The following is a 12434-nucleotide window of genomic DNA, read 5'->3' on the forward strand; positions in this document are numbered from 1 at the left end:
GATAACAAATTCTGCTGGCAATGCAGAAGTCATGGAGGCGTTTATTTGTATATCTTGAGTAGGGAAGCAAAGTGTAATCACAAACGGTCACTGGAGACGGATTCTGAAACATATTTTATTGCAGCTTGTGAATGCAATTTGTCTGTGACAACCCAGCAAACTGACTTCCTCCCTGCCTCCCAAATGAAGCAATCCTTTTGGCTGCAATGTGCAATCTAGACAGTTGTTTTTGTGTTCAGCCAAAATGTGTGCTACCTGTTTTTCATAATAACTCATAAGCCCCAAGGTCAATGGCTGCATCATGTGGAAGACTCCAAACATATAATTGCAAGCTAAAAGGGGTCGACTTGTTATTTTGATGAATAATTAGGTATTTACATTGTCAAAGTAGTATAGTTTGAGACACAAAGGCTCAATTGTAGATGGCCTTTTGACCAAGTTCCTGAGACACACTGATGGAGCTGAGTGTCTAATAAGGGAAGCAACTTCCTTCAGTGGAGTCTTGACTCCTCTGACAGGCTCTCCCTCTCTGCCCTAATACTCTTTTTCCTTTTCCTCCAAGCCTCCCTCACTCTCAACAAAGTTTGTCCTTTAATCGCACTGCTTTGCCCCTCCTCTCTTCTTTAACACCATCTGTATTCTACTTGTGGAGCTTCTTTTCTCTTAGGATAAATTAGCGCTCTCTTCTCCGTATCTTTATAAGCCAGCAAGATTGTACAATCAGATCCATCGTTAATAATGGCAGAGGAGTGTGCTAAATCGATGGACACATGCCGCAGATACAATATTGATTTTATTAATTTGCGATTTGATTCGCTCCATCACTTGCAATGGGGATTTTCTTTCTTCTATTCTTTGTGCTAACATCACTCCGAGGAGTGCCAATGGTTGCCTGTGCTGTGTGGCCGTGTCGGAGCACCAGGCATTCTGTCATATTTTCATTTTAACTGAATATTTATTTGATATAAGCTGTGTGTGAGGAAATAGCATCGCATTGACCAATGAAGGGGGTAAATGGCACTAATAGAAAGTTGAACCAATAAATAAATACATTAATACACCATTCTGGATGGAAAACAAATTACTAACTCAATGCATCTAAAAATAGTTTGACCCTGTAAGTCATGTAAACTCATTCTTCATCTGCCAGAGGTCTCTGTCTTTGTTGTACTCGTGCAGAGTGTGCATGCTTCCCCATGCACTTTACAGATTAGTAAGGCTCCCCTCAGGCAGAAGTGATGTGCTGACCCTTCATGATGACTCATAAACATGACTTTGCACCAATCAGGAACATCTGCCTCTGCCCCGCCCCCTCACCTTGACTTTCCACGGCTCAGTGGAGAGATGAATGTCTCTATTCTCTTATTGCCTTATTAAACCTTTCTCACTCGCTTTCCTCATCTTTCTCTCCATGTGGCTCCTCCCAGAGGTCGAGCTCGTAAGAGGTCAACACAACTGTGTCTCCCTCCTCCTTAGCCAATGTTATTTATCAGGAGTAATGAAGCACTTACATCTCCTCTGTGGCCCTTCAAACTCCAACTAGGCGGACACAAAACCACTTCAGACCTGCTTTGTTGCTAAAAGACTCGCGATGCTGTTGACAGCTTGCTATTACCTGTCTTGTCCTTCTCCTGAGCATCAGCCATTTCCCTGTAGTCCGGTAGTGAGATGTACACTACCGTTCAAAAGTTTGGGGTCACTTAGAAATGTCTTTATTTTTCAAAGAAAAGCACTGTTTTTTCAATAAAGATAACATTAATCAAAAATACACACTATACATTGTTAATGTGGTAAATGACTATTCTTGGTGGAAACGTCTGGTTTCTAATGAAATATCTCCATCGGTGTAGAGAGGCCCATTTCCATCAACTATCACTCCAGTGTTCTAATGGTACATTGTGTTTGCTAATCGCCTTAGAAGACTAATATCTGATTAGAAAACCCTTGTGCAATTATGTTAGCACAGCTGAAAACAGTTATGCTGGTGATATAAGCTATACAACTGGCCTTCCTTTGAGCTTGAAGTTTGAAGAACAAAATGAATACTTCAAATATTAATCATTATTTCTAACCTTGTCAATGTCTTGACTATATTTTCTATTCAATTTTCAATTCATTTGATAAATAAAAGTGAGTTTTCATGGAAGACACGAAATTGTCTGGATGACCCCAAACTTTTGAACGGTAGTGTACCTTTCACTGTACTTTCATGGCATCCCGACTGATCTATTTGGTCCAGGCAAGCGGTCAAACCCCTCGCCCCCAAAACATTGGGTCCTGGAAACGCTTTTGATCAGTTCACTTTTCTAAATTGACAGTTCAGTATGCATGGCGGATGTAGTGGAGGGAAAGTGAAAGACGGACAAGACGAGTGGAAGAACAAAGACAGAAATCCCGCTGGCAGTCTGTTGCTGTACGTAAGCCACTAGTTCCCCCCACTGTTTGTAGCTAATAAGGACAATGTCAAATCCGGTCTCACACAGTGGGATCCAGCTCATCCCTGTCAGATATGGCTCACTCTTTGGAAGCTAAGCCAGGACATATAATCATGCAATCAGTTCTCTCAAATGCAGCGGAATAATCCTGAGCTCACACTTGATAGAAAACTTGCCATGTATATTTGGCGATTTTATTCATTTCAAACTTACTTAATTGTTTTTTAATTCATTTAGCTAATAATAACACACATAACAAGTACAGAATGGGGTCGGGGGGCTCACTGAATAATGGAGTCGATTGTTTTGGCATGTTCTGCTCAGCACCTGCTACCAATCTCTGTCCTTCTGTGTTGGCAGGTGAAACCATGAAATTGATGGTCTGCACATGGCAATCACGTACAATGCAGCTTGGGCAGATTGTGGTGTGATTACAGGGTCCATTATGTAGTGGTCACACCTAAGGTAAACACCACCTGGGTGACCAGGATGGGACTGAGTGTGGACCATGTGGTTGGTTATTTGTCTCGTCAGGGTCACCTATTGTTTTAGTGTCCCCACACATTTGAGGTTATGAATAGGAATTGACTCTAATCTGATTTTCAAATGTAGCTCGGCTTTGATAGGCACTCAGTATTCAAACGCCATCACTTCCAAGCGCCCGGGCAGTGCTCTTTGCCTTGGATAATCTTGCAGCAATTTGAAGCTTCTTCAAGAGTAGATCACTCTGTTTGATGTTATCGGGAAATCTACTAAGCAGATTGTTTGGAAGTTCAGTGGCTTTCTGCCCTTGAGCTCTCCAAACCACGTTCATCAGGTCTAGGGTGGGAGGCGTGACAGCAGATACATCACACAGCCACACCCTCCTCGCTCCCTGACGAAATGCCAGTGAGCATTAGCCTTCTTGTTCAGACAGCTTTTTTCTCCTCCCCACCTGAGTGACCAGCTCCACTTCTTCCCATGTGTGAAGGGGGCCTGTAATGCCATCACATCACTCAGTGACAGCTGACCACTCCCCAACCTGCACGGCAAGCGCTGACGACTCGCACTCTGTCATATATTTCACACACTGGATTCACGCTGCTGTCGTGGCCTGAGTTTGCAGAGATTGATCTTGTCACAGCACATTGGTTTTAATCTGTGCTTTGCAGAAACACCCTGTCTTTACATATTTTAGTCCAACTGAAATCACAATGATTTATCTCTTTATTTGCAGTCGAAAAAATAATGTAAATCCGATTTAAAAAAAAGGATTGTCTGTAGTTCTTTGATTATTGAAACAAGGGGGAACAAAGTAGATACGAAATTCTCCTTCAAGCCTCTGAGGGGCGTGTCGGTGTTTTTTGCTTGACTGACAGTTTAGCACCATGCTCATTTGCTGCAGGGATGCGGAAAGACTGTTTACAACTGTACCCTACGAGCCAATGACGGACAAGGTTTTGTCAAAAGTGATATTAAAGAATAGGGATCAACATCTAAACTGACCGTTTTCAAGTATTGAAGCATTTTATAGGACAAATTGTTAAAAGATAACACAATATCTTACACAATATTCTTCCGTTTCTTTATATATAAAAAGTTGATGAACAATACTATGATCACATGCAAAGTACAATATATATATAGTAATGAATGTATATATATATATATATACATATATATATAAAACGTTTTGGGACTGGAATAACAAAAGAAAAGAAAGAAAAATTAATTATTTTCCCAGTTGAGAGGCGAGATAATTGCAGAGGGACCTTGCTCACCAATGTGGATAAATGGTGGTGTGAAAGGCGTGAATCTGGACATGCAGAAACCGTTTCCCACCGCTAATAGCTGAATAAACTGGTATCATCTATCAGGGTCTTGTTTTGCATCGGCTGCTCTCTCACTCAATACAACGTACACACAGGATCATCCCCTGCTTTTCATGGATGGACACACATGTACAATCCAACGTATTGAAATAAATGCTCTTTGCACACTGAACAAGCGTCTGGAAATGTTCATAAACACTTCCATTTATAAAACACAAGCAAAGCCGTTAACTGTTTTTCCAACCCACACACACACACACACACACACACACACACTTACTTAGGCACATGTCAAGTGTTGAGGATATAGAACCCATTAGAGATTTATCTCTTTGGGGCGTCTCTCCTTTTAATGATCGCCATACTAATCGAAGTATGGTGATCATTTTAATTTCCTTGTCTTTTCTTTTTTTCTTTGTTCACTGATGTTCCACCATGTCCAGCCACATCAGGCTAAACCTCCTCTTCCCTTGCTTTTCCACTCCCACAATCTCCCCCCTCATCCCTCTGTTCTTTTTCCACCATTTCAAAGTCCGTTAAAATCAAGAAATATTTCATGAGGTGCTATTAGGTTATTTCTGCTCCAGTTACTGCCATGTTCCACAAAAACTGTATTTCATTTTGTTTTTCTCCGGCTGCACCCTCTGTTGTTCCGTCCCGCGTGGGTAGCAGGTTGGATGAGTGCCAAGTCGTCGCACCTGTCCCTCAAAAAGAGACAAACGTACATATATGCACAAAGACACAACGCACTCGCGCGGCATCCTGCATCGTCAAGGTAATAGGATAGCATTGCAGCCTCCCAGCATGGAGACGAAAGGGAGACCCGAGGGAGGAGATGGAATAGGTACGAGAAGGTGGCACAAAGAGAGCAGACGAGTAGTTGAAAGAAAAAGAAGCGTGTTGAGAAATGGGAGACTGATGAGCACCAACAGAGGGAAATGATGGGGTGAAAAGAATGAGGAAGATGAAGAGAGAATCTAGAGAAAGAGAGATGGTAGTCTGCGTGTCCTCCCCCATCCTTAGGCACATGCTATTCAAGGCCTGTAATTTGTGTCATTAATTAAAAAGCTGATGGGATGGAGTTAAGGGGTTTGCACTCTGCATCGCCTTAGTTGAGAGAGGGAATGGAAAAAAGAGGGGGGAAATATTTCAAAATATTGCAGCCATTCCACCATGAATCTCTATTAGCGGCTAATGATACCATTCTGATACCTCTCGACCATTAGTGTGAAATTGGGAAGCGTTAATTATTCAAATGGAAATCCATACAGCTGCCGCTCACATGATGGGGTCGGGGCCCTCAGTCGGCTAACAATGGGGACTCAGCGTGTGTCTTAAGCTTCGAGTGGACTACAATGAGTATGCAGAGCAACTTCTCGAGAGCAAATTATATTTGAAATTATTCCTTATCTGTGCAAATACTGTATGGACTGCATTATACCGTGGTAATATAATTTACTTATATAGGGTACGGTATGGCTGTACATCAAGGTGCTTCAACATCGCCTGCCTGGATTATCTTCGCTGTTAAAGCTGAATTACATCCTGACTTCCTTGTTGTAGTTTTGGATTTGGAATTCTAACCATAAGTCGTTAAGGGTTGGTTTCTTGTTGAGTTTATTACATTTAATTACGACAGCTTGGCCAATTAGGTAGGTTGCACATCAGCCATGTTGCCTTCCCCAGTTGTATGTGTGTGGCAGGGTGAACCATCCAGCAGCCAGGCGGTAACAAGCTGCATGCAAACAGCTTACTGAGAGATTGTTTTGCCCAAACCTTTTGCCAGAATTGTCCCCAACCTGTCCAAGCGATGCATTCACTGAAACTATGGCCGCGTAGAACACTTATATAATGATGAACACACACTAACCCATAATTGTAAAACAAGATAAGAGAATAAGACATTTACATATTAAATCACCTATTGATCTATAGGCATTGCCTGTCTACATCTGTGGGCAGCATTTCTCTATCCCCAGACTAATCTCCAGATAAATCTGTATTGTGATAAGTGAGGGAGTAGAATTAAGGCGTCTTAACCCCAAATTGCTTCTCAATGTCCAAAAGAGAAAAGAGAGTGCTCCTCGCTGCTTCCAGGTGTGCCTATGTGCAATTTTGTGAAGCCAGGTGAATGCACATTAATCCTAGATAATTAATGCACGATAACAGAACTTGGTAAAATAGCGAGCCCAGTTGATCTCTACAATTTAAGGGGATTTCTTTCTCTCATTTCCAATGATGACATGTCCTCGGTTTGCTTTACCATCCAAGGGAGGGTGACAACTGCTGGTCATTTTTTTTATCTCTAGGAAAATGTGCCAAAACCTTTTGTTAACCGTCTTCAACCCATTTCAACGGCCGAATGATGAGCCATTTTCATTTGTCACTTTCCCAATCAGACTGGTGAAATTACTTTTTTTTTAAAATTATAGGTTCAAGCAGTAATTGAACCCACACTGAAGTTGCTGGAATGAAAAAGAGCTTGCAGCGCTGTCCACCCTTTAACTCCAACCTGGATAAACCCCCCAGGTTATATCATGAAATTAGTGTAGCCTATTTTTAATTTGTTTTTAATTTTCCAAATGTCATTTCTGCTTTTACATTGATACTTGGTGACACTTTATTATAACTGCACAATATGAAGTATTAGTTAAGTATGAGTAAACACTTAATTAATCATTTATACATACAAATGATGGATTCACCATTTGTAAATGAACTATTATATAATGCTTTATAGCGGGCAGTTATTATAAAATGCTACCATTTATTTGTGTCTGTCTCTGCAGTATTTGGTCAAGATAGAGGCAGCAGTGGCCTAAAGAAGTCTCTCTCTGGTCCTACGGCTCGGTAACACATAATAACGACATGCTATGAAGCGTTATACAATACTTGATTTACAAATGATGAATATATCATTTATAAATAAATGATGAATCAAGTGTTTACTCGTACTTAACTAATGCTTCTTAGCGTGCAGTTATTATAAAGTGTTACCGAATGCTTTGATGAACGGCCACTTGTCATCTCCTTGTTTCAAATAATTGGCTAATTTCCTCATTCACTGTTTTAAGTGTTGGCGAGTGATGTGATCACCATTACCGTCATCATCCCAAAATCGAGTGGAGTATCTCTCCCTCTCATTTTTCTCGTGTAGCCTTTCAATGGTCTCCACTGTACTACCGTACTCGGGTAAAAAGCCCTTGCTGTGGCCCTTCGCCATTATCATTGTATTATTATTATTATTACAGATTGTGTATAGAAGTAGGAACACCATGCAGGACTGTGTTTTGAAACTGAAGTGCACATAAAGGAACATTCATCATGTTTTCATCCGATGAATAAGGTACTCAATGGCCCGTTCTGTTGGATGGAAGACGACTGAACCCTTTCATTCAGGTGACGGTACCTGCGAAAGGTACACTATTATTTGTTTGTGTGCATATTTTGAATAGCTTAATTCTTCTTTGACATCAGTGAGGACACAGAGAGAATTACAAGGATATGAGAGAGAGAAAGGGATTGGATGAGAGGATGAGAGAGAGAGAGAGAGCTAAGTGCTTTTTAGTGACTCTATGACAGCCGTGACCAAAATCGCATTAAGGTCACAATGGGGGTGGCGGGGCAGAGTAAAGAAGCTTCTCAAATGAATCAATTCTCCGTCTCACTCTGCTTTTCCTGCTGCTCCGCTTCCATCGGCTGCAGCGCACATGAGGTAGTCCAGGGCTATGATCACAGGTACATCTCTGCCTATACTGTATTGGCAGGGAAACATGAGTGGACGCTGCATGAGCAAATTGGTTTCAGTGATCCGAGGGGTGACCTTGCTGCATCCAGCAGCATGTTCTGGTCAAGCAACCAGGCCTCATACTGTACAGTAGCCCCAGGAGTGGCGTATTTCCTTGTCCGGTATTCCAGCCAAATCCTTTACTCCCTCCTCGCACAATCTCCCACGGCGATTGCGTGCTCTACCTGCTCTCACATCCCCACCGCTTAATGCCCTTTTCTATAGATCATTACCCTCCTCTCCTTTTGCCACTGTAAGCTATCGCTCAATCAGATATTCCGGCCTCCCGCTGGCCCCTGCTGTGTGGCCGTTGCACATGGGAGGTGAAGAGGCTTCAATCGGCTATTTACCGCGATTTAATCGATGGGGTCCACGTGTAGTTACGAGTTATTGGCAATTTTGAGTTTCCGGTAATAGTGATTCAGATGTAGCCCAGAGCTATTGTTGCACAGGCTCTGTGACAGCTGGAGTGTTTGCTGTTGATGAGGTGCAGGGCTGTACCACTGTACAATTGTATGATCTGACCAACACAGACGACTTGTTGAAAGCCTCTCCCCTCCCCATTATTCTTCTCTTTTGGCTCTTTCCCTCGCCTGTAACAGCGCCACCTCACATGCTGCTTTTCCCCGGCTCACCGCCTTGCATTAATATTGTTCTCCTCTGATAACTTTCTCATCGTTCAAACTTCACCCCACCCGTGCCTATCCACTGACCTCCATCCCTCACTCACTGGCAGTCTCCATTCGGAGGAGAGCACTCTTGTAAGCCCTGGTAACGGAGGTTAATCCTCTCTTATTAGAACCAGGATTACTGAAGGGGAAAAGACGGGACCGGCCCAAAGCCATGCCTGACATATATAAGGTTGTCCACAAGATGAAGCAACGCATATAGTGTGTTGAAAATAAAGATGTTATAGCCCCAGCTTTTTTTCAAGAGGCTTTCAGAATACTTGTTGAGTCGAAGAATCAAAGTATATTTTGCATTCCACATACACCTGCAGCAATTAGAGCTGAGTAGTAACGGATCAAAAAAAGGGAGAAAATATAGCTTTAAGAGATCACTGCTACTTTTTTTTTTATGCCGATACTAATTGCCAATTATTTTTTATTAATATTAGTAGATACAGATCCCTTTTTTGGGGAGGGGATTAAAGCAGCTGGTCTACAAGGCCACCCTCCCAAAAATCATTTCAACTGCTCTGAAGTCAACCATTAACAATTCTGAATGTTATCATTTTACTTTGTCATAGTAATTTATAGTGGGTTTTTTTCTTCATATAAAACACAATTCAAACGATAATGAAATAAAAGATTGTATTATTGATTAAAACAAATCTTGTCATTAGTAGTGGTAATGATTCATCATAAGCTGCTTAGAGGTAAAGGCGTAATAAATCCCTCTCTAACATCTTTAAACATCTTCATCAAACAACTGTGTATTCAAGTTTCTCACCAAAAATGCATTGGACAAGATTGCATGTGAACACATTATTACGTTATAATTTCCGGTACAGGTGATCAGTTTAAAAGTGCAGCTGTGTGTGCATTGTGAAATGTAGGCTACTAGATTAGCATGATAGCGGTTGTATCCTGGACTCATAAGGTTGCTTGTAAGTGGCCATAGAGTTAACTGATTCTATTGCTGTACAACAAGTCACCGGTTTTACACGATACCATCCCTCAGCCATCACTGCAAAGATGAAAAAAAATGCCAAAAAACTGACGAGTCCTCTGTTTCTCTTCCCAACAGGCTCATGTGTGACGCAGAATTGGTTTCTCTTTCCTGAAAACTTATGATTGAATGTTTTGTGTGTTTATTCCACTAACCCCAAGCTCTTCTGATACTGTTGTGTGACTGTTACAAAATAAAGACCTTTCCCGGTTATCACATCATTAATCTGTTCTTTCCTTTTTCTTTCTCTCTCTTCCCTTTATGCCTAAACATAGAAGTGGAACAAAAAGGTAACTAAATGCCAACAACTTTTCTTTTGCATTTGCACTTTCATTTGAGCAAAGGCTTGCTTGCTTGACTTTGTGTGGGTGATGGGTGCGAAAGTAGGTGTCTGATATTGTGTTGGTTTGTGCGTATTGTGGAGGTTGTCAATCATGGGGACATTTAATTGATCTGGTAAACAGTGTTATAAATATACCTAATTAGCAAATGCTTTCTTTATTTAGCCTTGTACATGCTGCAGCATCCAAACAGGGACTATCACACTGGACCTTCTTTCTCTGTCTACGCAGATTGACGGCTCTTTTGACACATATATGATTATTCTTGAGGGTGAGGTCATTACAGAGCTGCTCTCCAGTGAAATCCCATCACCCCAGGGTGTTTTTAGGCCCTTTTAATAAAAGAATATTATTCAGGTCTGCTTTATCAGCTGCATAATATTAAAGGAGAGGGCTATACAGGGGGATCAATAGTTTTTCCAATAAGCTGTCAGCATTTTTGATTATAGCTCTAACATGATGATGGCTATAACCTTCAAGGACTCACGAGTCAATACTGGCGACAGATCATAGCAGTCATTATTATTTTATCAGCACCGCATGATGCTGCAGAACATACACTAAATCTTCACTGAGGTGGAAACGTGTCCTTTGTCAGTCGTTAACTACAAAGCTGGATTTAAGTCAGAGATGGAAATGGAATCATTAAGCAAGAGTCAAGGGTTTCGCTTTAATAGCCGTGCAGTAAATCTGAAGTTTCATAGTGGTCATGCATTAATGACAGAACAATGATATCTGTGGCAAGGAGAAGGAGCAATGAAGCTGAAGGGGGTTCAAAACATTTCATAGAGATGTCTGTGCTGCTGAGAACAGTATTATTCCCCATGAAAGCCATGATTGCTTTTGTATTTCATTCACTCCTCCATGCTTCCATCGTTAAGAAGCATATTTTACAGAGCCCAGTGTGCTGTCAGTACAAAGCTTCCCTCCTCTGACCCTGTAGCCCGGCACATCTCGTCTTTTTCAAACACAGAATTGGCCCTCTTAGCATTTAGTGGAGCGACCGCTGAGATGTGTGCCAAGGCGTTATGTCAACAGAACGCATCTCGCCACATTTTTCACCTGCAGGTAGACAACAGGGTTAATCTTAAGAGATTACAAGGGGAAGAAGCCTCTGTGTTCGCTGTCTCTTTCTCCTCCTCGAAGCGTGCAGCTTTTACCTCCCGACGGATCTGCGGCGAGAACCTGTCAGCGCTGTGTCCGGCTGCCGGCCCATTACCGCGAAAAGAGCCCAGACACACACTTTGTTCCCATGTGATGTACTGCAGGGTCCAACCCCGGGAAAACCCTTTGTTTCTTTCAATCAGTTTCGGCCAGTTTCTCTCTTTGCGACATCCTTGTGAATATAGTATAGTCTTCTTTTTTTTAAGCATTTGTTAGTTTCAAGATGAATGTGTTAATGTACTCCAGGTTTTATTTCAATGCAATTCAGTTAGGATGTCATCTTTTTCAACAGACAGAAAATTTGAATCGTCTCGGTCCCTGATAATCCATAATCAACTGAAATTAGCTCTTGCAAACCGTCTCCACGATATGCCGGCTCCAGCTGCATTGCCATGGCCTGGCTTTATCAGATTTGTGTACAAACCATTTCACATGTAATTAGTTTACATGGTTGTACTGTAAATCCTGCTGCAGACTAAAAATGTCATGTCGGGGAAATAATGGACGGGCAATCATTATACAGATGATGTAATTACTGTAATTGTGTCTTGTTTTCTATCTCCTAAAGGGCCGCCTCTGCCAATAATTACGGCATGGCTATTTATCCAAATATTTCATATTTGGGTTTGTCTGCTTTAAATTATTTATTAAAAAGTGCCAAAAGAGTGTTTTAATGAAAGAGAAGATTGACACTTTTTTTTCTGTTGCAATTATATGTAATTTAGTAGACGTGTGCTGAGAAGCCACTTTGTAAAGGGAAACAAACTAAAATGGTAACGTGTGTATGTGCACGTGGGTAAGTCAGTCCGTCCATGGTAAATTCAATAGCATCATCTGAATTATTTCAAATATAACCCTCACTTACGCTATCCACCCCTACCCACAAGTCTGTTCTTCCACTGATGTTGTAAACTAATTGTGTTAAGGTCGAGAGACTAACTGTATCGGATGTGTCTTAGATAGAAATAACAAACTGTGTGTTTGAAATAATACAAACAGTGTTTGAGTTCATATATGTCCCGTTTACCTTTTTATTTTCATGTCACAACATGTACTGTCTGTAATCTTGTCTGCTTTCATTCGGATAATCCCAACGCTGATGAAGAGAGAATGCGACTCAATATCTTAGTACTTCGCGGTGGAGAAGATTGAGCCTCAGATTTCAACTTCATTGTATTTGCATGCAGTTGCTGTTTAAGTTATTGGGGAATAATACCTGCCAATG

At 41.4% G+C, this 12434-nt stretch overlaps 1 protein-coding gene across 5 annotated transcripts in view; it reads left to right on the forward strand.

The window, feature by feature from the left end:
- The window catches only part of LOC130211677 (adhesion G protein-coupled receptor L3-like), a 198328-nt gene that overhangs the window by 112845 nt on the left and 73049 nt on the right, over positions 1-12434 (forward strand). The window lies entirely within an intron of this gene.

This window comes from Pseudoliparis swirei, chromosome 21 (genome assembly GCF_029220125.1).
Source record: "Pseudoliparis swirei isolate HS2019 ecotype Mariana Trench chromosome 21, NWPU_hadal_v1, whole genome shotgun sequence".
NCBI classification, from domain to species: Eukaryota; Metazoa; Chordata; class Actinopteri; order Perciformes; family Liparidae; genus Pseudoliparis; species Pseudoliparis swirei.